Consider the following 26,932-nt stretch of genomic DNA (forward strand, 5'->3'; position numbering starts at 1 on the left):
GTGAAACTACATTCTATGGTTGAATTATCGAAATCGAATATGCCCCTTTTTATTAAGTCTGGTAATCTAAGAATTAGGGAACAGACACCCTAATTGATGCGAATCCTAAAGATAGATCTATTGGGCCTAACAAACCCCATCCAAAGTACCGGATGCTTTAGTACTTCGAAATTTATATCATATTCGAAGGGTGTCCCGGAATAATGGGGATATTCTTATATATGCATCTTGTTAATGTCGGTTACCAGGTGTTCACCATATGAATGATTTTTATCTCTATGTATGGGATGTGTATTGAAATATGAAATCTTGTGGTCTATTGTTACGATTTGATATATATAGGTTAAACCTATAACTCACCAACATTTTTGTTGACGTTTAAAGCATGTTTATTCTCAGGTGAATATTAAGAACTTCCGCTGTTGCATACTAAAATAAGGACAAGATTTGGAGTCCATGTTTGTATGATATTGTGTAAAAACTGCATTCAAGAAACTGATTTCGATGTAACATATTTGTATTGTAAACCATTATGTAATGGTCGTGTGTAAACATGATATTTTAGATTATCATTATTTGATAATCTACGTAAAGCTTTTTAAACCTTTATTTATGAAATAAAGGTTATGGTTTGTTTTAAAAATGAATGCAGTCTTTGAAAAACGTCTCATATAGAGGTCAAAACCTCGCAACGAAATCAATTAATATGGAACGTTTTTAATCAATAAGAACGGGACATTTCAGTTGGTATCCGAGCGTTGGTCTTAGAGAACTAGAATTTTGCATTAGTGTGTCTTATCGAGTTTGTTAGGATGCATTAGTGAGTCTGGACTTCGACCGTGTTTACTTGAAAAATGATTGCTTAACAAATTTTGTTGGAAACTATATATTTTTAACATGTGAATATTATGTGATATATTAATCTCTTAACGCGTTAGATATTATGTGATAGATGTCTACCTCTAGAACAAGTCCCATTGACTCACCTAATAATAATGAAGAGTCAAATGTAAATTGGAATGATTCGTGGACTGATTCACAAGTTCCCGAAGAGGAACCGGAAGAAGAGTCGGAACCAGAAGAAGAATCGGAACCGGAAGAAGAATCGGAACTGGATGAAGAAATAGAACCGGTGGGGGAAATAATAAAACGGTTAAGTAAAAGAAAATCCTCAACCAACCGACCAAGGTTAATTATGGTCAATGGTGTTTCCGCTAAGGAAGCAAAATATTGGGAGGATTACCAATTCTCCGATGAATCGGATTCTGACGAGAATTCCGATGATGTTATAGAAATTACCCAAACTGAATTTAAAAAGGCAAAAGAAAATAAAAAGGGAAAGGGCATAAAAATAGAGAAATCTAATTCCAACCCCGATGAACTTTATATGTATCGTCAACCCCCGAAGTCCTTAAGTTGTAACAATGACCCGAGAACCTCTAAACCACCAGGTTTTTCTAAACCAATGTGGAAAACGACGGCTCGTATTAGGGGAACATCATATATCCCTAAAAACTTGGCAAAACGAACCAAAACCGAAGAAAAAGAAACAAGCGAGTCGGAATAAGATAGTTGTATTCGTGTGGTGTAATATATGTAATATAGTGTGCTTATGCTTTATGATATATGTAAAAATTGCTTGTATTAATAAGTATTTTTTTTATGAATCTAACTCTTGTCTATTTTACAGTATAAAAACACAAAATGGATAGACAACCCAATATTTTAAGAGACCTACCCGGAGACATGATTGATGAAATCTTGTCTAGAGTCGGTCAGAATTCTTCGGCACAACTATTTAAGGCGAGATCAGTTTGTAAGACATTCGAAGAACGTTCCAAGAATGCCTTGGTTTATAAAAGGCTCTCGTTCGAAAGATGGGGGATATCACATTGGGAAATCCATAAGTTACGATGTGTTTACTTTGACGCATATATTGCGGGGAACCCAAATGCTATTTTACGCAATGGGTTAAGAAATTATTTTGACTCAATATATCCGAATATTGGACTTCGTGATTTAGAAAAAGCGGCTAACATGCAACATAAAGAAGCATGTTATGCTTACCGATTAGTAATGTTCGCTTCTCACCAAAGTGAGAACAAGAACATCGGCCTACAACTATTAAACAAAACGTTCCCACAAGTGACGGAGTCGGTAATTGGGGTAAGAAATGAGGTTTTTAGATTGTTACGGGACTGTTGGACATTACATAACCCTCGTCCCTTTGACGACGTTACAACACGCTGTCTTATCAACGGCCATAACGGTTATGTTCCACAAGACCAAGGATGGGAAGTAGTCTTAGTAAAACCAGAATGCATGACTTGTTTCTGGACGTATGAATTACGTGTCTTTATTGCCTTTGCTGAACGACTTGTGTACTAGCTAGAATTATCTTCACAACTATCTTGTATCAAAGTTATTGTGTGCTATATTTCATGCTTTATGTAAAATAAGCGGTATTGTAAGTTTGTAAAATATTGTATAAAAGTTTGAACGCGAAATATTATTATAATCAGTTTTTCATATAGAATTGTAGTAGTTGAATTGTATATTAGCTACTAAGTATGAACTTAACGGGTAGGTACTACCCGAATTTAAACTTATAAAACGCTAATATGTAGAAAAAGCTTTTATAAATGAGTTCATATTATGCTAGGAAATACTATTAACTACTCTTAATATTCTGTATGATTAACTTGTTCCATTTGACTATTTTGAAGGAAATGGCACCGACTACTCGACACACTGTGAGTATGAATGAAGAGGAATTCCGTACTTTTCTAGCTTCAAACATAGACGCAGTACAGGTTGCGCTACATACCAACAATAACATTGGATCTAGCAGTACAGGAAATCGTGTAGGATGCACCTACAAAGAATTCACTGCCTGCAAACCTTTGGAATTTGATGGAACCGAAAGACCGATCGGATTGAAACGGTGGACCGAGAAGGTCGAATCGGTGTTTAAAATAAGTAAGTGTACTAAAGAGGACAAAGTGAAGTACGCTACGCATACCTTCACAGGTTCTGCGTTAACATGGTGGAATACCTATCTAGAGCAAGTGGGACAAGATGATGCGTACGCACTACCGTGGTCAGCATTCAAGCACTTGATGAACGAGAAGTACCGTCCCAGAACCGAGGTCAATAAGCTCAAGACAGAACTTAGAGGGTAACGAACCCAAGGATTTGATATTACCACGTACGAAAGACGATTCACTGAATTGTGCCTATTGTGTCCGGGAGCATTCGAAGATGAGGAAGAGAAGATCGACGCATTTGTGAAAGGATTACCGGAAAGAATCCAAGAAGATATAAGTTCACACGAGCCCGCCTCCATACAACAGGCATGTAGAATGGCTCACAAACTAGTGAACCAGATTGAAGAAAGAATTAAAGAACAGACTGCTGAAGAGGCCAATGTGAAGCAAGTCAAAAGAAAGTGGGAGGAAAACGATGATAAGAATCACCAATACAACAACAACAGCAATTACAACAATAATCGCAACAATTATCCCAACAATCGCAACATCAATCGCAACTACAACAAACGGCCCAACAACAACAACAACAACAACAACAACAACAACAACAACAAAACAACAACTACAACAATCTTCCCAACAACAATAATAACTGCAACAACAACAACAATCAGAAGCAGCTATGCCAAAGGTGTGGAAAGTATCACTCGGGGTTCTGCACCAAATTTTGCAACAAGTGTAAAAGAAATGGTCATAGCGCGGCGAAGTGTGAGGTCTACGGACCAGGTGTTAATAGAACGAAAGGAACAAATGGTGTCGGAACGAGTAATGGCGGAGCAAGTAGTGTCGGAGCAAGTTATGCCAATGTAGTTTGTTATAAATGTGGAAAACCGGGCCACATTATTAGAAATTGCCCGAACCAGGAGAACACGAATGGACAAGGCCGCGGAAGAGTTTTCAATATTAATGCGGCAGAGGCACAGGAAGACCCGGAGCTTGTTACGGGTACGTTTCTTATTGACAATAAATCTGCTTACGTTTTATTTGATTCGGGTGCGGATAGAAGCTATATGAGTAGAGATTTTTGTGCTAAATTAAGTTGTCCATTGACGCCTTTGGATAGTAAATTTTTACTCGAATTAGCAAATGGTAAATTAATTTTAGCAGATAATATATGTCGGAATCGAGAAATTAAACTGGTTAGCGAAACATTTAAGATTGACTTGATACCAGTAGAGTTAGGGAGTTTTGATGTGATAATCGGTATGGACTGGTTGAAAGAAGTGAAAGCAGAGATCGTTTGTTACAAAAATGCAATTCGCATTATACAAGAAAAAGGAAAACCCTTAATGGTGTACGGAGAAAAGGGCAACACGAAGCTACATCTTATTAGTAATTTGAAGGCACAAAAACTAATAAGAAAAGGTTGCTATGCTGTTCTAGCACACGTCGAGAAAGTACAAACTGAAGAAAAGAGCATCAATGATGTTCCCATCGCAAAAGAATTTCCCGATGTATTTCCGAAAGAATTACCTGGATTACCCCCACATCGATCCGTTGAATTTCAAATAGATCTTGTACCAGGAGCTGAACCAATAGCTCGTGCTCCTTACAGACTCGCACCCAGCAAGATGAAAGAACTGCAAAGCCAATTACAAGAACTTTTAGAGCATGGTTTCATTCGACCAAGCACATCACCGTGGGGAGCTCCTGTTTTGTTTGTCAAGAAGAAAGATGGTACATTCAGGTTGTGTATCGACTACCGAGAGTTGAACAAACTTACCATCAAGAACCGCTACCGACTACCGAGAATCGACGACTTATTTGATCAACTACAAGGCTCGTCTTTTTATTCAAAGATTGACTTACGTTCCGGGTATCATCAAATGCGGGTGAAAGAAGATGATATTCCAAAGACTGCTTTCAAAACACGTTACGGTCATTACGAGTTTATGGTCATGCCATTTGGTTTAACTAATGCACCAGCTGTGTTCATGGACCTTATGAACCGAGTGTGTGGACCATACCTTGACAAGTTTGTCATTGTTTTCATTGATGACATACTTATTTACTCAAAGAATGACCAAGAACACGGTGAACATTTGAGAAAGGTGTTAGAAGTATTGAGGAAGGAAGAATTGTACGCTAAATTTTCAAAGTGTGCATTTTGGTTGGAAGAAGTTCAATTCCTCGGTCACATAGTGAACAAAAAAGGTATTAAGGTGGATCCGGCAAAGATAGAAACTGTTGAAAAGTGGGAACCCCGAAAACTCCGAAACACATACGCCAGTTTTTAGGACTAGCTGGTTACTACAGAAGGCTCATCCAAGACTTTTCCAGAATAGCAAAACCCTTGACTGCATTAACGCATAAAGGGAAGAAATTTGAATGGAAGGATGAACAAGAGAAAGCGTTTCAGTTATTGAAGAAAAAGCTAACTACGGCACCTATATTGTCATTGCCTGAAGGGAATGATGATTTTGTGATTTATTGTGACACATCAAAGCAAGGTCTCGGTTGTGTATTAATGCAACGAACGAAGGTGATTGCTTATGCGTCTAGACAATTGAAGATTCACGAACAAAATTATACGACGCATGATTTGGAATTAGGCACGGTTGTTTTTGTATTAAAGACTTGGAGGCACTACTTATATGGGGTCAAAAGTATTATATATACCGACCATAAAAGTCTTCAACACATATTTAATCAGAAACAACTGAATATGAGGCAGCGTAGGTGGATTGAATTGTTGAATGATTACGACTTTGAGATTCGTTACCACCCGGGGAAGGCAAATGTGGTAGCCGATGCCTTGAGCAGGAAGGACAGAGAACCCATTCGAGTAAAATCTATGAATATAATGATTCATAATAACCTTACTACTCAAATAAAGGAGGCGCAACAAGGAGTTTTAAAAGAAGGAAATTTAAAGGATGAAATACCCAAAGGATCGGAGCAGCATCTTAATATTCGGGAAGACGGAACCCGGTAGAGGGCTGAAAGGATTTGGGTACCAAAATTTGGAGATATAAGAGAAATGGTACTTAGAGAAGCTCATAAAACCAGATACTCAATACATCCTGGAATGGGGAAGATGTACAAGGATCTCAAGAAACATTTTTGGTGGCCGGGTATGAAAGCCGATGTTGCTAAATACGTAGGAGAGAATGTTTGACGTGTTCTAAGGTCAAAGCTGAGCATCAGAAACCATCAGGTCTACTTCAACAACCCGAAATCCCAGAATGGAAATGGGAAAACATTACCATGGATTTCATCACTAAATTGCCAAGGACTGCAAGTGGTTTTGATACTATTTGGGTAATAGTTGATCGTCTCACCAAATCAGCACACTTCCTGCCAATAAGAGAAGATGACAAGATGGAGAAGTTAGCACGACTGTATTTGAAGGAAGTCGTCTCCAGACATGGAATACCAATCTCTATTATCTCTGATAGGGATGGCAGATTTATTTCAAGATTCTGGCAGACATTACAGCTGAAATGTCCCGTTCTTAATGATTAAAAATGTTCCATTTAATTGATTTCGTTGCGAGGTTTTGACCTCTATATGAGACGTTTTTCAAAGACTGCATTCATTTTTAAAACAAACCATAACCTTTATTTCATAAATAAAGGTTTAAAAAGCTTTACGTAGATTATCAAATAATGATAATCTAAAATATCTTGTTTACACACGACCATTACATAATGGTTTACAATACAAATATGTTTCGACCATAACATATTTGTATTGTAAACCATTCTGTAATGGTCGTGTGTAAACAGGATATTTTAGATTATCATTATTTGATAATCTACGTAAAGCTTTTTAAACCTTTATTTATGAAATAAAGGTTATGGTTTGTTTTAAAAATGAATGCAGTCTTTGAAAAACGTCTCATATAGAGGTCAAAACCTTGCAACGAAATCAATTAATATGGAACATTTTTAATCAATAAGAACGGGACATTTCAGCTGTAATGTCTTCCAGAATCTTGAAATAAATCTGCCATCCCTATCAGAGATAATAGAGATTGGTATTCCATGTCTGGAGATGACTTCCTTCAAATACAGTCGTGCTAACTTCTCCATCTTGTCATCTTCTCTTATTGGCAGGAAGTGTGCTAATTTGGTGAGACGATCAACTATTACTCAAATAGTATCAAAACCACTTGCAGTCCTTGGCAATTTAGTGATGAAATCAATGGTAATGTTTTCCCATTTCCATTCCGGGATTTCGGGTTGTTGAAGTAGACCTGATGGTTTCTGATGCTCAGCTTTGACCTTAGAACACGTCAAACATTCTCCTACGTATTTAGCAACGTCGGCTTTCATACCCGGCCACCAAAAATGTTTCTTGAGATCCTTGTACATCTTCTCCGTTCCAGGATGTATTGAGTATCTGGTTTTATGAGCTTCTCTAAGTACCATTTCCCTCATATCTCCAAATTTTTGTACCCAAATCCTTTCAGCCCTATACCGAGTTCCGTCTTCCCGAATATTAAGATGCTTCTCCGATCCTTTGGGTATTTCATCCTTTAAATTTCCCTCTTTTAAAACTCATTGTTGCGCCTCCTTTATTTGAGTAGTAAGGTTATTATGAATCATTATATTCATAGATTTTACTCGAATGGGTTCTCTCTCCTTCCTGCTCAAGGCATCAGCTACCACATTTGCCTTCCCCGGGTGGTAACGAATCTCAAAGTCGTAATCATTCAGTAATTCAATCCACCTACGCTGCCTCATATTCAGTTGTTTCTGATTAAATATGTGTTGAAGACTTTTGTGGTCGGTATATATAATACTTTTGACCCCATATAAGTAGTGCCTCCAAGTCTTTAATGCAAAAACAACCACGCCTAATTCCAAATCATGCGTCGTATAATTTTGTTAGTGAATCTTCAATTGTCTAGACGCATAAGCAATCACCTTCGTTCGTTGCATTAATACACAACCGAGACCTTGCTTTGATGCGTCACAATAAATCACAAAATCATCATTCCCTTCAGGCAATGACAATATAGGTGCCGTAGTTAGCTTTTTCTTCAATAACTGAAATGCTTTCCCTTGTTCATCATTCCATTCAAATTTCTTTCCTTTATGCGTTAATGCAGTCAAGGGTTTTGCTATTCTGGAAAAGTCTTGGATGAACCTTCTGTAATAACCAGCTAGTCCTAAAAACTGGCGTATGTGTTTCGGAGTTTTCGGGGTTTCCCACTTTTCAACAGTTTCTATCTTTGCCGGATCCACCTTAATACCTTCTTTGTTCACTATGTGACCGAGGAATTGAACTTCTTCCAACCAAAATGCACACTTTGAAAACTTAGCGTACAATTCTTCCTTCCTCAATACTTCTAACACCTTTCTCAAATGTTCACCGTGTTCTTGGTCATTCTTTGAGTAAATAAGTATGTCATCAATGAAAACAATGACAAACTTGTCAAGGTATGGTCCACATGAAATGTCCCGTTCTTATTGATTAAAAACGTTCCATATTAATTGATTTCGTTGCGAGGTTTTGACCTCTATATGAGACGTTTTTCAAAGACTGCATTCATTTTTAAAACAAACCATAACCTTTATTTCATAGATAAAGGTTTTAAAAAGCTTTACGTAGATTATCAAATAATGATAATCTAAAATATCCTCTTTACACACGACCATTACATAATGGTTTACAATACAAATATGTTACAACAAAATAAGTTTCTTGAATGCAGTTTTTACACAATATCATACAAGCATGGACTCCAAATCTCGTCCTTATTTAAGTATGCGACAGCGGAAGCTCTTAATAATCACCTGAGAATAAACATGCTTAAAACGTCAACAAAAATGTTGGTGAGTTATAGGTTTAACCTATATATATATCAAATCATAATAATAGACCACAAGATTTCATATTTCAATACACATCCCATACATAGAGATAAAAATCATTCATATGGTGAACACCTGGTAACCGACATTAACAAGATGCATATATAAGAATATCCCCATCATTCCGGGACACCCTTCGGATATGATATAAATTTCGAAGTACTAAAGCATCCGGTACTTTGGATGGCGCTTGTTGGGCCCGATAGATCTATCTTTAGGATTCGCGTCAATTAGGGTGTCTGTTCCCTAATTCTTAGATTACCAGACTTAATAAAAATGGGCATATTCGATTTCGATAATTCAACCATAGAATGTAGTTTCACGTACTTGTGTCTATTTTGTAAATCATTTATAAAACCTGCATGTATTCTCATCCCAAAAATATTAGATTTTAAAAGTGGGACTATAACTCACTTTCACAGATTTTTACTTCGTCGGGAAGTAAGACTTGGCCACTGGTTGATTCACGAACCTATAACAATATATACATATATATCAAAGTATGTTCAAAATATATTTACAACACTTTTAATATATTTTGATGTTTTAAGTTTATTAAGTCAGCTGTCCTCGTTAGTAACCTACAACTAGTTGTCCACAGTTAGATGTACAGAAATAAATCGATAAATATTATCTTGAATCAATCCACGACCCAGTGTATACGTATCTCAGTATTGATCACAACTCAAACTATATATATTTTGAAATCAACCTAAACCCTGTATAGCTAACTCCAACATTCACATATAGAGTGTCTATGGTTGTTCCGAAATATATATAGATGTGTCGACATGATAGGTCGAAACATTGTATACGTGTCCATGGTATCTCAAGATTACATAATATACAATACAAGTTGATTAAGTTATGGTTGGAATAGATTTGTTACCAATTTTCACGTAGCTAAAATGAGAAAAATTATCCAATCTTGTTTTACCCATAACTTCTTCATTTTAAATCCGTTTTGAGTGAATCAAATTGCTATGGTTTCATATTGAACTCTATTTTATGAATCTAAACAGAAAAGTATAGGTTTATAGTCGGAAAAATAAGTTATAAGTCGTTTTTGTAAAGGTAGTCATTTCAGTCGAAAGAACGACGTCTAGATGACCATTTTAGAAAACATACTTCCACTTTGAGTTTAACCATAATTTTTGGATATAGTTTCATGTTCATAATAAAAATCATTTTCTCAGAATAACAACTTTTAAATCAAAGTTTATCATAGTTTTTAATTAACTAACCCAAAACAGCCCGCGGTGTTACTACGACGGCGTAAATCCGGTTTTACGGTGTTTTTCGTGTTTCCAGGTTTTAAATCATTAAGTTAGCATATCATATAGATATAGAACATGTGTTTAGTTGATTTTAAAAGTCAAGTTAGAAGGATTAACTTTTGTTTGCGAACAAGTTTAGAATTAACTAAACTATGTTCTAGTGATTACAAGTTTAAACCTTCGAATAAGATAGCTTTATATGTATGAATCGAATGATGTTATGAACATCATTACTACCTTAAGTTCCTTGGATAAACCTACTGGAAAAGAGAAAAATGGATCTAGCTTCAATGGATCCTTGGATGGCTCGAAGTTCTTGAAGCAAAATCATGACACGAAAATAAGTTCAAGTAAGATCATCACTTGAAATTAGATTGTTATAGTTATAGAAATTGAACCAAAGTTTGAATATGATTATAACCTTGTATTAGAATGATAACCTACTGTAAGAAACAAAGATTTCTTGAGGTTGGATGATCACCTTACAAGATTGAAAGTGAGCTAGCAAACTTGAAAGTATTCTTGATTTTATGAAACTAGAACATTTGGAATTTATGAAGAACACTTAGAACTTGAAGATAGAACTTGAGAGAGATCAATTAGATGAAGAAAATTGAAGAATGAAAGTGTTTGTAGGTGTTTTTGGTCGTTGGTGTATGGATTAGATATAAAGGATATGTAATTTTGTTTTCATGTAAATAAGTCATGAATGATTACTCATATTTTTGTAATTTTATGAGATATTTCATGCTAGTTGCCAAATGTTGGTTCCCACATGTGTTAGGTGACTCACATGGGCTGCTAAGAGCTGATCATTGGAGTGTATATACCAATAGTACATACATCTAAAAGCTGTGTATTGTACGAGTACGAATACGGGTGCATACGAGTAGAATTGTTGATGAAACTGAACGAGGATGTAATTGTAAGCATTTTTGTTAAGTAGAAGTATTTTGATAAGTGTCTTGAAGTCTTTCAAAAGTGTATGAATACATATTAAAACACTACATGTATATACATTTTAACTGAGTCGTTAAGTCATCGTTAGTCGTTACATGTAAATGTTGTTTTGAAACCTTTAGGTTAACGATCTTGTTAAATGTTGTTAACCCAATGTTTATAATATCAAAAGAGATTTTAAATTATTATATTATCATGATATTATGATGTACGAATATCTCTTAATATGATATATATACATTAAATGTCGTTACAACGATAATCGTTACATATATGTCTCGTTTCAAAATCATTAAGTTAGTAGTCTTGTTTTTACATATGTAGTTCATTGTTAATATACTTAATGATATGTTTACTTATCATAATATCATGTTAACTATATATATAACCATATATATGTCATCATATAGTTTTTACAAGTTTTAACGTTCGTGAATCACCGGTCAACTTGGGTGGTCAATTGTCTATATGAAACCTATTTCAATTAATCAAGTCTTAACAAGTTTGATTGCTTAACATGTTGGAAACATTTAATCATGTAAATACCAATCTCAATTAATATATATAAACATGGAAAAGTTCGGGTCACTACAGTACCTACCCGTTAAATAAATTTCGTCCCGAAATTTTAAGCTGTTGAAGGTGTTGACGAATCTTCTGAAAATAGATGCGGGTATTTCTTCTTCATCTGATCTTCACGCTCCCAGGTGAACTCGGGTCCTCTACGAGCATTCCATCGAACCTTAACAATTGGTATCTTATTTTGCTTAAGTCTTTTAACCTCACGATCCATTATTTCGACGGGTTCTTCGATGAATTGAAGTTTTTCGTTGATTTGGATTTCATCTAACGGAATAGTGAGATCTTCTTTAGCAAAACATTTCTTCAAATTCGAGACGTGGAAAGTGTTATGTACAGTCGCGAGTTGTTGAGGTAACTCAAGTTGGTAAGCTACTGGTCTGACAAGATCAACAATCTTGAATGGTCCAATATACCTTGGATTTAATTTCCCTCGTTTACCAAATCGAACAACACCTTTCCAAGGTGAAACTTTAAGCATGACCATCTCTCCAATTTCAAATTCTATATCTTTTCTTTTAATGTCAGCGTAGCTCTTTTGTCGACTTTGGGCGGTTTTCAACCGTTGTTGAATTTGGATGATCTTCTCGGTAGTTTCTTGTATAATCTCCGGACCCGTAATCTGTCTATCCCCCACTTCACTCCAACAAATCGGAGACCTGCACTTTCTACCATAAAGTGCTTCAAACGGCGCCATCTCAATGCTTGAATAGTAGCTGTTGTTGTAGGAAAATTCTGCTAATGGTAGATGTCGATCCCAACTGTTTCCGAAATCAATAACACATGCTCGTAGCATGTCTTCAAGCGTTTTTATCGTCCTTTCACTCTGCCCATCAGTTTGTGGATGATAGGCAGTACTCATGTCTAGACGAGTTCCTAATGCTTGCTGTAATGTCTGCCAGAATCTTGAAATAAATCTGCCATCCCTATCAGAGATAATAGAGATTGGTATTCCATGTCTGGAGATGACTTCCTTCAAATACAGTCGTGCTAACTTCTCCATCTTGTCATCTTCTCTTATTGGCAAGAAGTGTGCTGATTTGGTGAGACGATCAACTATTACCCAAATAGTATCAAAACCACTTGCAGTCCTTGGCAATTTAGTGATGAAATCCATGGTAATGTTTTCCCATTTCCATTCCGGGATTTTGGGTTGTTGAAGTAGACCTGATGGTTTCTGATGCTCAGCTTTGACCTTAGAACACGTCAAACATTCTCCTACGTATTTAGCAACATCGGCTTTCATACTCGGCCACCAAAAATGTTTCTTGAGATCCTTGTACATCTTCCCCGTTCCAGGATGTATTGAGTATCTGGTTTTATGAGCTTCTCTAAGTACCATTTCTCTCATATTTTCAAATTTTGGTACCCAAATCCTTTCAGCCCTATACCGGGTTCCGTCTTCCTGAATATTAAGATGCTTCTCCGATCCTTTGGGTATTTCATCCTTTAAATTTCCCTCTTTTAAAACTCCTTGTTGCGCCTCCTTTATTTGAGTAGTAAGGTTATTATGAATCATTATATTCATAGATTTTACTCGAATGGGTTCTCTGTCCTTCCTGCTCAAGGCATCGGCTACCACATTTGCCTTCCCCGGGTGGTAACGAATCTCAAAGTCGTAATCATTCAACAATTCAATCCACCTACGCTGCCTCATATTCAGTTGTTTCTGATTAAATATGTGTTGAAGACTTTTGTGGTCGGTATATATAATACTTTTGACCCCATATAAGTAGTGCCTCCAAGTCTTTAATACAAAAACAACCGCTCCTAATTCCAAATCATGCGTCGTATAATTTTGTTCGTGAATCTTTAATTGTCTAGACGCATAAGCAATCTCCTTCGTTCGTTGCATTAATACACAACCGAGACCTTGCTTTGATGCGTCACAATAAATCACAAAATCATCATTCCCTTCAGGCAATGACAATATAGGTGCCGTAGTTAGCTTTTTCTTCAATAACTGAAACGCTTTCTCTTGTTCATCATCCCATTCAAATTTCTTCCCTTTATGCGTTAATGCAGTCAAGGGTTTTGCTATTCTGGAAAAATCTTGGATGAACCTTCTGTAGTAACCAGCTAGTCCTAAAAACTGGCGTATGTGTTTCGGAGTTTTCGGGGTTTCTCACTTTTCAACAGTTTCTATCTTTGCAGGATCCACCTTAATACCTTCTTTGTTCACTATGTGACCGAGGAATTGAACTTCTTCCAACCAAAATGCACACTTTGAAAAATTAGCGTACAATTCTTCCTTCCTCAATACTTCTAACACCTTTCTCAAATGTTCACCGTGTTCTTGGTCATTCTTTGAGTAAATAAGTATGTCATCAATGAAAACAATGACAAACTTGTCAAGGTATGGTCCACACACTCGGTTCATAAGGTCCATGAACACAGCTGGTGCATTAGTTAAACCAAACGGCATGACCATAAACTCGTAATGACCGTAACGTGTTCTGAAAGCAGTCTTTGGAATATCATCTTCTTTCACCCGCATTTGATGATACCCGGAACGTAAGTCAATCTTTGAATAAACAGACGAGCCTTGTAGTTGATCAAATAAGTCGTCGATTCTCGGTAGTGGGTAGCGGTTCTTGATGGTAAGTTTGTTCAACTCTCGGTAGTCGATACACAACCTGAATGTACCATCTTTCTTCTTGACAAACAAAACAGGAGCTCCCCACGGTGATGTGCTTGGTCGAATGAAACCACGCTCTAAAAGTTCTTGTAATTGGCTTTGCAGTTCTTTCATCTCGCTGGGTGCGAGTCTGTAAGGAGCACGAGCTATTGGTGCAGCTCCTGGTACAAGATCTATTTAAAATTCAACAGATCGATGTGGGGGTAATCCCGGTAATTCTTTCGGAAATACATCGGGAAATTCTTTTGCAATGGGAACATCATTGATGCTCTTTTCTTCAGTTTGTACTTTCTCGACGTGTGCTAGAACAGCATAGCAACCTTTTCTTATTAGTTTTTGTGCCTTCAAATTACTAATAAGATGTACCTTCGTGTTGCCCTTTTCTCCGTACACCATTAAGGGTTTTCCTTTTTCTCGTATAATGTGAATTGCATTTTTGTAACAGACGATCTCTGCTTTCACTTCTTTCAACCAGTCCATACCGATTATCACATCAAAACTCCCTAACTCTACTGGTATCAAATCAATCTTAAATGTTTCACTAACCAGTTTAATTTCTCGATTCCGACATATATTATCTGCTGAAATTAATTTACCATTTGCTAATTCGAGTAAAAATTTACTATCCAAAGGCGTCAATGGACAACTTAATTTAGCACAAAAATCTCTACTCATATAGCTTCTATCCGCACCCGAATCAAATAAAACGTAAGCAGATTTATTGTCAATAAGAAACGTACCCGTAACAAGCTCCGGGTCTTCCTGTGCCTCTGCCGCATTAATATTGAAAACTCTTCCGCGGCCTTGTCCATTCGTGTTCTCCTGGTTCGGGCAATTTCTAATAATGTGGCCCGGTTTTCCACATTTATAACAAACTACATTGGCATAACTTGCTCCGACACTACTTGCTCCGCCATTACTCGTTCCGACACCATTTGTTCCTTTCGTTCTATTAACCCCTGGTCCATAGACCTCACACTTCGCCGCGCTATGACCATTTCTTTTACACTTGTTGCAAAATTTGGTGCAGAACCCCGAGTGATACTTTTCACACCTTTGGCATAGCTACTTCTGATTGTTGTTGTTGTTGCGGTTATTATTGTTGTTGGGATGATTGTTGTAGTTGCTGTTGCTGTTGTTGTTGTTGTTGTTGTTGTTGTTGTTGTTGGGCCGTTTGTTGTAGTTGCGATTGTTGGGATAATTGTTGCGATTATTGTTGTAATTGCTGTTGTTGTTGTATTGGTGATTCTTATCACCGTTTTCCTCCCACTTTCTTTTGACTTGCTTCACATTGGCCTCTTCAGCAGTCTGTTCTTTAATTCTTTCTTCAATCTGGTTCACTAGTTTGTGAGCCATTCTACATGCCTGTTGTATAGAGGCGGGCTCGTGTGAACTTATATCTTCTTGGATTCTTTCCGGTAATCCTTTCACAAATGCGTCGATCTTCTCTTCCTCATCTTCGAATGCTCCCGGACACAATATGCACAATTCTGTGAATCGTCTTTCGTACGTGGTAATATCAAATCCTTGGGTTCGTAACCCTCTAAGTTCTGTCTTGAGCTTATTAACCTCGGTTCTGGGACGGTACTTCTCGTTCATCAAGTGCTTGAATGCTGACCACGGTAGTGCATACGCATCGTCTTGTCCCACTTGCTCTAGATAGGTATTCCACCATGTTAACGCAGAACCTGTGAAGGTATGCGTAGCGTACTTCACTTTGTCCTCTTCAGTACACTTACTTATGGCAAACACCGATTCGACCTTCTCGGTCCACCGTTTCAATCCGATCGGTCCTTCGGTTCCATCAAATTCCAAAGGTTTGCAGGCAGTGAATTCTTTGTAGGTCCATCCTACACGATTTCCTGTACTGCTAGATCCAAGGTTATTGTTGGTATGTAGCGCAGCCTGTACTGCGGCTATGTTTGAAGCTAGAAAAGTACGGAATTCCTCTTCATTCATATTCACGGTGTGTCGAGTAGTCGGTGCCATTTCCTTCAAAATAGTCAAATGGAACAAGTTAATCATACAGAATATTAAGAGTAGTTAATAGTATTTCGTAGCATAATATGAACTCATTTATAAAAGTTTTTTCTTCATATTAGCGTTTTATAAGTTTAAATTCGGGTAGTACATACCCGTTAAGTTCATACTTAGTAGCTAATATACAATTCAACTACTACAATTCTATATGAAAAACTGATTATAATAATATTTCGCGTTCAAACTTTTATACAATATTTTACAAACTTACAATACCGCTTATTTTACATAAAGCATGAAATATAGCACACAATAACTTTGATACAAGATAGTTGTGAAGATAATTCTAGCTAGTACACAAGTCGTTCAACAAGGGCAATAAAGACACGTAATTCATACGTCCAGAAACAAGTCATGCATTCTGGTTTTACTAGGACTACTTCCCATCCTTGGTCTTGTGGAACATAACCGTTATGGCCGTTGATAAGACAGCGTGTTGTAACGTCGTCAAAGGGACGAGGGTTACGTAATGTCCAACAGTCCCGTAATAATCTAAAAACCTCATTTCTTACCCCAATTACCGACTCCGTCACTTGTGGAAACGTTTTGTTTAATAGTTGTAGCCCGATGTTCTTGTTCTCACTTTGGTGAGAAGCGAACATTACTAATCCGTAAGCATAACATGCTTCTTTATGTTGCATGTTAGCCGCTTTTTCTAAATCACGAAGTCCAATATTCGGATATATTGAGTCAAAATAATTTTTTAACCCGTTGCGTAAAATAGCATTTGGGTTCCCCGCAATATATGCGTCAAAGTAAACACATCGTAACTTATGGGTTTCCCAATGTGATATCCCCCATCTTTCAAACGAAAGTCTCTTATAAACCAAGACATTCTTGGAACGTTCTTCGAATGTCTTACAAACTGATCTCGCCTTAAATAGTTGTGCCGAGGAATTCTGGCCGACTCTAGACAAGATTTCATCAATCATGTCTCCGGGTAGGTCTCTTAAAATATTGGGTTGTCTATCCATTTTGTGTTTTTAAACTGTAAAATAGACAAGAGTTAGATTCATAAAAAAATTACTTATTAATACAAGCAATTTTTACACATCATAAAGCATAAGCACACTATATTACATATATTACACCACACGAATACAACTATCTTATTCCGACTCGCTTGTTTCTTCTTCTTCGGTTTTGGTTCGTTTTGCCAAGTTTCTAGGGATATATGATGTTCCCCTAATATGAGCCGTAATTTTCCACATTGGTTTAGAAAAACCTGGTGGTTTAGAGGTTCCCGGGTCATTGTTACAACTTAAGGACTTCGGGGGTTGACGATACATATAAAGTTCATCGGGGTTAGAATTAGATTTCTCTATTTTTATGCCCTTTCCCTTATTATTTTCTTTTGCCTTTTTAAATTCAGTTGGGGTAATTTCTATAACATCATCGGAATTCTCGTCGGAATCCGATTCATCGGAGAATTGGTAATCCTCCCAATATTTTGCTTCCTTGGCGGAAACACCATTGACCATAATTAACCTTGGTCGGTTGGTTGAGGATTTTCTTTTACTTAACCGTTTTATTATTTCCCCCACCGGTTCTATTTCTTCATCCGGTTCCGATTCTTCATCCGGTTCCGATTCTTCTTCCGGTTCCGATTCTTCTTCCGGTTCCGACTCTTCTTCCGGTTCCTCTTCGGGAACTTGTGAATCAGTCCACGAATCATTCCAATTTACATTTGACTCTTCATTATTATTAGGTGAGTCAATGGGACTTGTTCTAGAGGTAGACATCTATCACATAATATCAAACACGTTAAGAGATTAATATATCACATAATATTCATATGTTAAAAATATATAGTTTCCAACAAAAATGTTAAGCAATCATTTTTAAAGAAAACACGGTCGAAGTCCAGACTCACTAATGCATCCTAACAAACTCGATAAGACACACTAATGGAAATTTTCTGGTTCTCTAAGACCAACGCTCGGATACCAACTGAAATGTCCCGTTCTTATTGATTAAAAACGTTCCATATTAATTGATTTCGTTGCGAGGTTTTGACCTCTATATGAGACGTTTTTCAAAGACTGCATTCATTTTTAAAACAAACCATAACCTTTATTTCATAGATAAAGGTTTTAAAAAGCTTTATGTAGATTATCAAATAATGATAATCTAAAATATCCTCTTTACACACGACCATTACATAATGGTTTACAATACAAATATGTTACAACAAAATAAGTTTCTTGAATGCAGTTTTTACACAATATCATACAAGCATGGACTCCAAATCTAGTCCTTATTTAAGTATGCGACAGCGGAAGCTCTTAATAATCACCTGAGAATAAACATTCTTAAAACGTCAACAAAAATGTTGGTGAGTTATAGGTTTAACCTATATATATCAAATCATAATAATAGACCACAAGATTTCATATTTCAATACACATCCCATACATAGAGATAAAAATCATTCATATGGTGAACACCTGGTAACCGACATTAACAAGATGCATATATAAGAATATCCCCATCATTCCGGGACACCCTTCGGATATGATATAAATTTCGAAGTACTAAAGCATCCGGTACTTTGGATGGGGCTTGTTGGGCCCGATAGATCTATCTTTAGGATTCGCGTCAATTAGGGTGTCTGTTCCCTAATTCTTAGATTACCAGACTTAATAAAAATGGGCATATTCGATTTCGATAATTCAACCATAGAATGTAGTTTCACGTACTTGTGTCTATTTTGTAAATCATTTATAAAACCTGCATGTATTCTCATCCCAAAAATATTAGATTTTAAAAGTGGGACTATAACTCACTTTCACAGATTTTTACTTCGTCGGGAAGTAAGACTTAGCCACTGGTTGATTCACGAACCTATAACAATATATACATATATATCAAAGTATGTTCAAAATATATTTACAACACTTTTAATATATTTTGATGTTTTAAGTTTATTAAGTCAGCTGTCCTCGTTAGTAACCTACAACTAGTTGTCCACAGTTAGATGTACAGAAATAAATCGATAAATATTATCTTGAATCAATCCACGACCCAGTGTATACATATCTCAGTATTGATCACAACTCAAACTATATATATTTTGGAATCAACCTCAACCCTGTATAGCTAACTCCAACATTCACATATAGAGTGTCTATGGTTGTTCCGAAATATATATAGATGTGTCGACATGATAGGTCGAAACATTGTATACGTGTCTATGGTATCTCAAGATTACATAATATACAATACAAGTTGATTAAGTTATGGTTGGAATAGATTTGTTACCAATTTTCACGTAGCTAAAATGAGAAAAATTATCCAATCTTGTTTTACCCATAACTTCTTCATTTTAAATCCGTTTTGAGTGAATCAAATTGCTATGGTTTCATATTGAACTCTATTTTATGAATCTAAACAGAAAAGTATAGGTTTATAGTCGGAAAAATAAGTTACAAGTCATTTTTGTAAAGGTAGTCATTTCAGTCGAAAGAACGACGTCTAGATGACCATTTTAGAAAACATACTTCCACTTTGAGTTTAACCATAATTTTTGGATATAGTTTCATGTTCATAATAAAAATCATTTTCTCAGAATAACAACTTTTAAATCAAAGTTTATCATAGTTTTTAATTAACTAACCCAAAACAGCCCGCGGTGTTACTACGACGGCGTAAATCCGGTTTTACGGTGTTTTTCGTGTTTCCAGGTTTTAAATCATTAAGTTAGCATATCATATAGATATAGAACATGTGTTTAGTTGATTTTAAAAGTCAAGTTAGAAGGATTAACTTTTTTTTGCGAACAAGTTTAGAATTAACTAAACTATGTTCTAGTGATTACAAGTTTAAACTTTCGAATAAGATAGCTTTATATGTATGAATCGAATGATGTTATGAACATCATTACTACCTTAAGTTCCTTGGATAAACCTACTGGAAAAGAGAAAAATGGATCTAGCTTCAATGGATCCTTGGATGGCTCGAAGTTCTTGAAGCAAAATCATGACACGAAAATAAGTTCAAGTAAGATCATCACTTGAAATTAGATTGTTATAGTTATAGAAATTGAACCAAAGTTTGAATATGATTATTACCTTGTATTAGAATGATAACCTACTGTAAGAAACAAAGATTTCTTGAGGTTGGATGATCACCTTACAAGATTGAAAGTGAGCTAGCAAACTTGAAAGTATTCTTGATTTTATGAAACTAGAACTTTTGGAATTTATGAAGAACACTTAGAACTTGAAGATAGAACTTGAGAGAGATCAATTAGATGAAGAAAATTGAAGAATGAAAGTGTTTGTAGGTGTTTTTGGTCGTTGGTGTATGGATTAGATATAAAGGATATGTAATTTTGTTTTCATGTAAATAAGTCATGAATGATTACTCATATTTTTGTAATTTTATGAGATATTTCATGCTAGTTGCCAAATGTTGGTTCCCACATGTGTTAGGTGACTCACATGGGCTGCTAAGAGCTGATCATTGGAGTGTATATACCAATAGGACATACATCTAAAAGCTATGTATTGTACGAGTACGAATACGGGTGCATACGAGTAGAATTGTTGATGAAACTGAACGAGGATGTAATTGTAAGCATTTTTATTAAGTAGAAGTATTTTGATAAGTGTCTTGAAGTCTTTCAAAAGTGTATGAATACATATTAAAACACTACATGTATATACATTTTAACTGAGTCGTTAAGTCATCGTTAGTCGTTACATGTAAATGTTGTTTTGAAACCTTTAGGTTAACGATCTTGTTAAATGTTGTTAACCCAATGTTTATAATATCAAAATAGATTTTAAATTATTATATTATCATGATATTATGATGTACGAATATCTCTTAATATGATATATATACATTAAATGTCATTACAACGATAATCGTTACATATATGTCTCGTTTCAAAATCATTAAGTTAGTAGTCTTGTTTTTACATATGTAGTTCATTGTTAATATACTTAATGATATGTTTACTTATCATAATATCATGTTAACTATATATATAACCATATATATGTCATCATATAGTTTTTACAAGTTTTAACGTTCGTGAATCACCGGTCAACTTGGGTGGTCAATTGTCTATATGAAACCTATTTCAATTAATCAAGTCTTAACAAGTTTGATTGCTTAACATGTTGGAAACATTTAATCATGTAAATACCAATCTCAATTAATATATATAAACATGGAAAAGTTCGGGTCACTACATGTTTAAGAATGGTCTTCCCAATATGAGAGGAACTTGAGAATCTTCTTCCATGTCCAGAACAACAAAATCTACTGGAAATACTAAAGTACCAACTTTAACTAGCATATTCTTCATTATCCCTCTAGGATATTTTATTGATCTATCGGCTAGTTGTATACTTATTCTGGTTGGTTTCAATTCTCCAAGGTCTAGTTTAGCGTATAATGAATACGGCATTAGATTTATACTAGCACCTAAGTCTGCCAATGCTTCTATTGAACTAAGACTACCCAGAAAACATGGAATTGTGAAACTTCCTGGATCAGATAATTTTTCTGGTATCTTATTCAACAGCACTGCTGAACAATTAGCATTCATAGTAACAGCCGAGAGTTCTTCCATTTTCTTTCTATTTGAGATTAGATCTTTCAGAAATTTAGCATATCTAGGCATTCCTGAAATCACATCAATGAAAGGAAGATTTACATTTATTTGTTTAAACATATCCAAGAATTTGGATTGCTCGGCTTCAAGTTTCTCTTTTTTCATTTTACTTGGGTAAGGAAGTGGTGGTTGGTATGGTTTAACATAAGGTTTAGTCTTAACTGTGTTATCTTCATTAACCTTTTCAACTACCGGTTCTTTTACCTTATCTTGATCAGGTTGTGGTTCTTGTGGAGTAGGAATAGCTTCATCAGAAGTTACAGGTATTTCAGGTGGTTTAAGTGTTGTACCACTTCTTGTGGTAATGGCTTTAGCTGTTTCATTCCGGGGGTTTGCATTTGTATCACTAGGTAGACTTCCCGGTTTTCTTTCACCTATTAACCTTGCTAGGTTACTTACTTCTTATTCCAAATTTTGAATAGAAGCTTGTTGATTTCTAAATGCTTGAGCATTTTGTTCATTAGTTTGTTTTTGAGATGTGAAAAATGGCGTTTGAGTTTCAACTAGCTTCGTCATCATATCTTCTAAATTTGGCTTTTTATCATCGGTTTGTGGTGGTTTGTTTTGAAAATTAGGTCTTTGCTGGTTGTAAGTATTGTTGGATACTTGTTGATTGCTAGGACCTTGTTGGTTGTTGTATGGAATATTTCGGTTATAATTCTGGTTTTGATTGTAGATCGGTCTTGGCGGTTGATAATTATTCTGATAATTATTTCCAGGCCTTTGGTTTATGTATGAAACATTCTCTCTTTGTTCCATTGTTAATTCAATACTGAGACAATCTTTTGTCAAATGTGGTCCCCCACACTGCTCACAACTAATTCGTATTGAGTGGATATCTTTAGTCATCTTTTCCATTCGTCTCTCGACAGCATCTATCTTTGCGGAAATGGAATCTAAGTCATGGCTAGAATCGGCTCTAGCTGCTTTAGATGATCTAACGATATCTTTTTCTTGGTGCCACTCATGTGAGTGGGAAGCAGTGTTATCAATAATTTTGTAAGTACCAGTTTCGGTTTTCTTCATAATAGAACCACCAGCTGCTATGTCGATGTCTTTCCTTGTAGTGATGTCGCATCCTTGGTAGAATATTTGTACTATTTGACAGGTGTCTAAACCATGTTGGGAACATCCTCTTAATAACTTTCCAAATCTTGTCCACGCCTCATATAGAGTTTCATTTGGCTTCTGTGTGAACGTAACAATTTCTCCTTGAAGTCTTACGACTTTAGATGCCGGAAAGAATTGTTTAAGAAATTTTTCAACTAAAACGTCCCATGTATCAATCGCCCCTTCAGGTAACGATTCCAACCAATCTTTGGCTTCTCCATTTAAAGTCCAGAGAAATAACATGAGATATATCCGTTCATCCTCCACTTCTCGGATTTTAAATAGAGTGTAGATCCTATTAAAGGTACGAAGATGTTCATTTGGATCTTCCTTCGGCGCACCACTAAATTGGCATTGATTAGTCACCATGTGTAGAATTTGTCCTTTGATTTCATAATCTGGCGCATTAATGTCTGGATGAGTAATTGCGTGACCTTGGCCAGTGCGTTTAGCTCTCATTCAGTCTTCCATACTTAAAGGTTCCAGATTCTCCATAATTGAATTTGTTGAATCGGAATCACTAGAGGATTCTGATTTAATGGTTCATTCCTCAACAATCTCTGTTTGAATGATTGGTGGTTTCGGAGGAAAAATTAATGGTTCAGGATTTATGAATCGTCCCTGAATATTCTCCGGATTCTCAATAGTGAGGTCGGGTTCAAAAAATAGATTATTGGAAATTTGAACTGGAGTACTTGGTTAACTGGATGACGATTTTAAAGAAAAATCAACGGCGGTAATATTAGCTAGATGTCTTGATCGAGTTACAGGTGGTGAACGTACAAAAGGTGGTGAACGTCTTGCTCGGTGCATTCACAGAATATCCTATTAGTTTTTTTAAAAGGAAAGAAAAATTATATAAGTTATCCAATTAATAAACTTTTCTGATTTTGCCCACGTTTCGAATAGCCAAAAGATGCAGCAGAGGGGCAGGATTCTTTTGGTCTCAATATAATTGAGGACTGTTTGGCTCCAATAACCCGATCCACGTACAAATCCAACTATTACTACGAACCAGAAAATTTTGATGTCTATCAATTTAACCACTTAAAATAAATTTTCGTAATTTTAAGAAATTTAGATAAGAAGTAGAATAAAAATCTATGTCCTAAAACTAGAATTGCGAGAAATAAGAAAGAAAAAGAGCGCGTCGAAAAAGGTCGAAAAATAAAAGGCGTCAAAAAATAAGAAAGAAAAAGAGTGACTTATAAAACTTGAAAATACTTGACTAACCCAACCTTATTACTATCACTAACTTAAAATTATAATCGCAAATTGAGATTACTAATTGGAATGATAATTGATACATAGGTAAAAGGCGTCTAAAAATATTAAAGCTTACAAGTAAAACTATATCCCAAATGGAAATAACTTAAAAAGGTATTAAAACTTAAAAAGGCGTCGCAAAATTCTAAAGCACCTAAATCTTAGTCTAAAGAAAAAGCACTTAAGGGATTTTACGGCAAGGCCTAAAAATCTATAAATAAAAATAACTATGGCAAAAACTAAGTTTAAAACTAAATATGAGCGAAAAATACAAATACTATGCTAAAACAATTAAAAAGGGACAAAATATAAAAATATACTAAAAGTTGCAAAAATTACAATTTTTATAAAAATATTATTTTTGTATTATTTATTTTATAAAACTATTAATTTTATAAATTAATTAAACTAATTAAACTAAATAATACAAATAATAAAATAACTAAACTAAATAATATAATATATATAACCTAATTAGGGTTTTAAATTAATAATAATAAATAATACCCGTAATAAATGCTGAATTAGGGTAAACTGTGGCGTGTCAGACGATCTCATGTGATCGCATGAGTTTATGCCTTCGGGCTCATGCGATCGCATGAGCCAGGATTTTGGGCCAGGTTAGGCGCTACTACAGTAGCAGGCCGAATGTTTTATTTTTTTTTTATTTTGCTGTGTTTATTTTTTTCCGTTTTAAATATTTATATAATATATTTTTATAAATTAAATAAAACTTATATTTTTATAAAATAAATATAAAGAAACTTTTATAGAACTTAAATATTTAACAAACTCTTAAAAATATTTATATTTTTGTTTTCTTTTTATATTTTCGAATATATTAAAACGTATTTTTTTACAAAAGCGTATTTTAATAAAAGTAAACTAAAAATAAAAATCTTTTTATTTTTTATATATATTAGCGTTGCGCTTCCGGCTTTTAAGCTAGATGTTCCACGGCAGCGGCGCCAAAAATACTTGATAGTTAAAGCTAAGGGGTATATAAAATAGCTTATATTTTACAAGGAAATACTATTTAATATGATACAATTTTACTCAAGATATTTATTTATTTATTGAATGGATATACTTAAACCTTGCTACAACACTTATAGGCAGTGTACCTAATCAAACCGTAGTGTAGTTTTTAGTAAGTCCGGTTCGTTCCACAGAGAAAATCTTTAAACAAAGCTTAACGCTATATTAGTTTAAATTTATAAAAATACAAATATATATAAGTAATATTATTATTATAAAGGGGGGTTTTTACCGTTTAATGACCGGTTTGTCGATTTTAAAAACTTTAGTCGCAGTTTAAAAAAATGTAAAATATTGAATAAATAAAAGACTTAATTTAAAGCGTGAAGTAAATAATGATAATGAAATTGCGATAAATAAAAGTGCGATAAAATAAACTTGCGATAATTAAAAAGTACGATAATTAAAAGTGCAATTAAATACAATAAAAAAATAAAAGTGCGATAATTAGAAGTGCAATTAAATATAAAATAAAGGAAATTAAATGTGAAATAAAAGAATTATGCTTATTTAAACTTCTGTAATCATGATGTTTGACGTGTTGATTTTAGTTTTATGCCCATGGGTTAATTGTCCTTTGTCCTGGATTATTTAATATGTCCGTCTAGTTTTTGTCCATAACAGTCCATCAGTCATAAATATAAAGTGCGAGTATCCTCGTCAAATTATCCTTATACCCGAAGTTAAATATTCCAACTAATTGAGGACTTAAACTGTAACAAGATTTTAATACTTTGTTTAATAATTACACCAGGTTATCGACTGCGTGTAACCCAAGGTTTTAATACTTTGTTAACAATTATACCAAGTGTCCTTGTATATAATTTCACCCCTGTTTTAATAATTCTAGTGACTATTAATCCATTCCCGTGTCCGGTTAAATGAACGATTATTCGTACATATAAATACCCCGCCCATCGTGTCCGATCGAGTGTATATGGTTATTTATAGGGACATCCAATTGTAAATCTTTAAATTAAAATTAACAAATTATCATTTAGTTAAATAAATATAAAGCCCATTAATAGCCCATAGTCTAATTTCCACAAGTGTCGTTCTTTTGTCCAAACCTCAATTATGGTACAAAGCCCAATTACCCAATTTTAGTAATTAGCCCATCATCATGATTACTTCGTTTTAAATAAGCATAATAATAACTTAGCTACGAGACATTAAATTAAAAAGGTTGAACATAACTTACAATGATTAAAAATAGCGTAGCTTTACACGGACAGAATTTCGAATTACACCCTTACAACATTCGCTAACACACCCTTATTATTAGGATTTAAAATTAAAATTAAAATATAAATTATATATACATATACTACGTTTGAGTGAAGAAGAAAAAGATGTGTTTTGATGTTCACCAAGCTGCGAATTTTATAGGCATGTGGGCTGGAAAAGTGGCTCATGCGATCGCATGAGCTTTACCCTTCAAGGCCATGCGATCGCATGGCCAGCTGGAGAGGCTCACATGCCTTTGTTTTTTCTGCCGACGGTTTTTAATAATATAATATATAATA

This window comes from Rutidosis leptorrhynchoides, chromosome 1 (genome assembly GCF_046630445.1).
Source record: "Rutidosis leptorrhynchoides isolate AG116_Rl617_1_P2 chromosome 1, CSIRO_AGI_Rlap_v1, whole genome shotgun sequence".
In the NCBI taxonomy this organism is placed as follows: domain Eukaryota; kingdom Viridiplantae; phylum Streptophyta; class Magnoliopsida; order Asterales; family Asteraceae; genus Rutidosis; species Rutidosis leptorrhynchoides.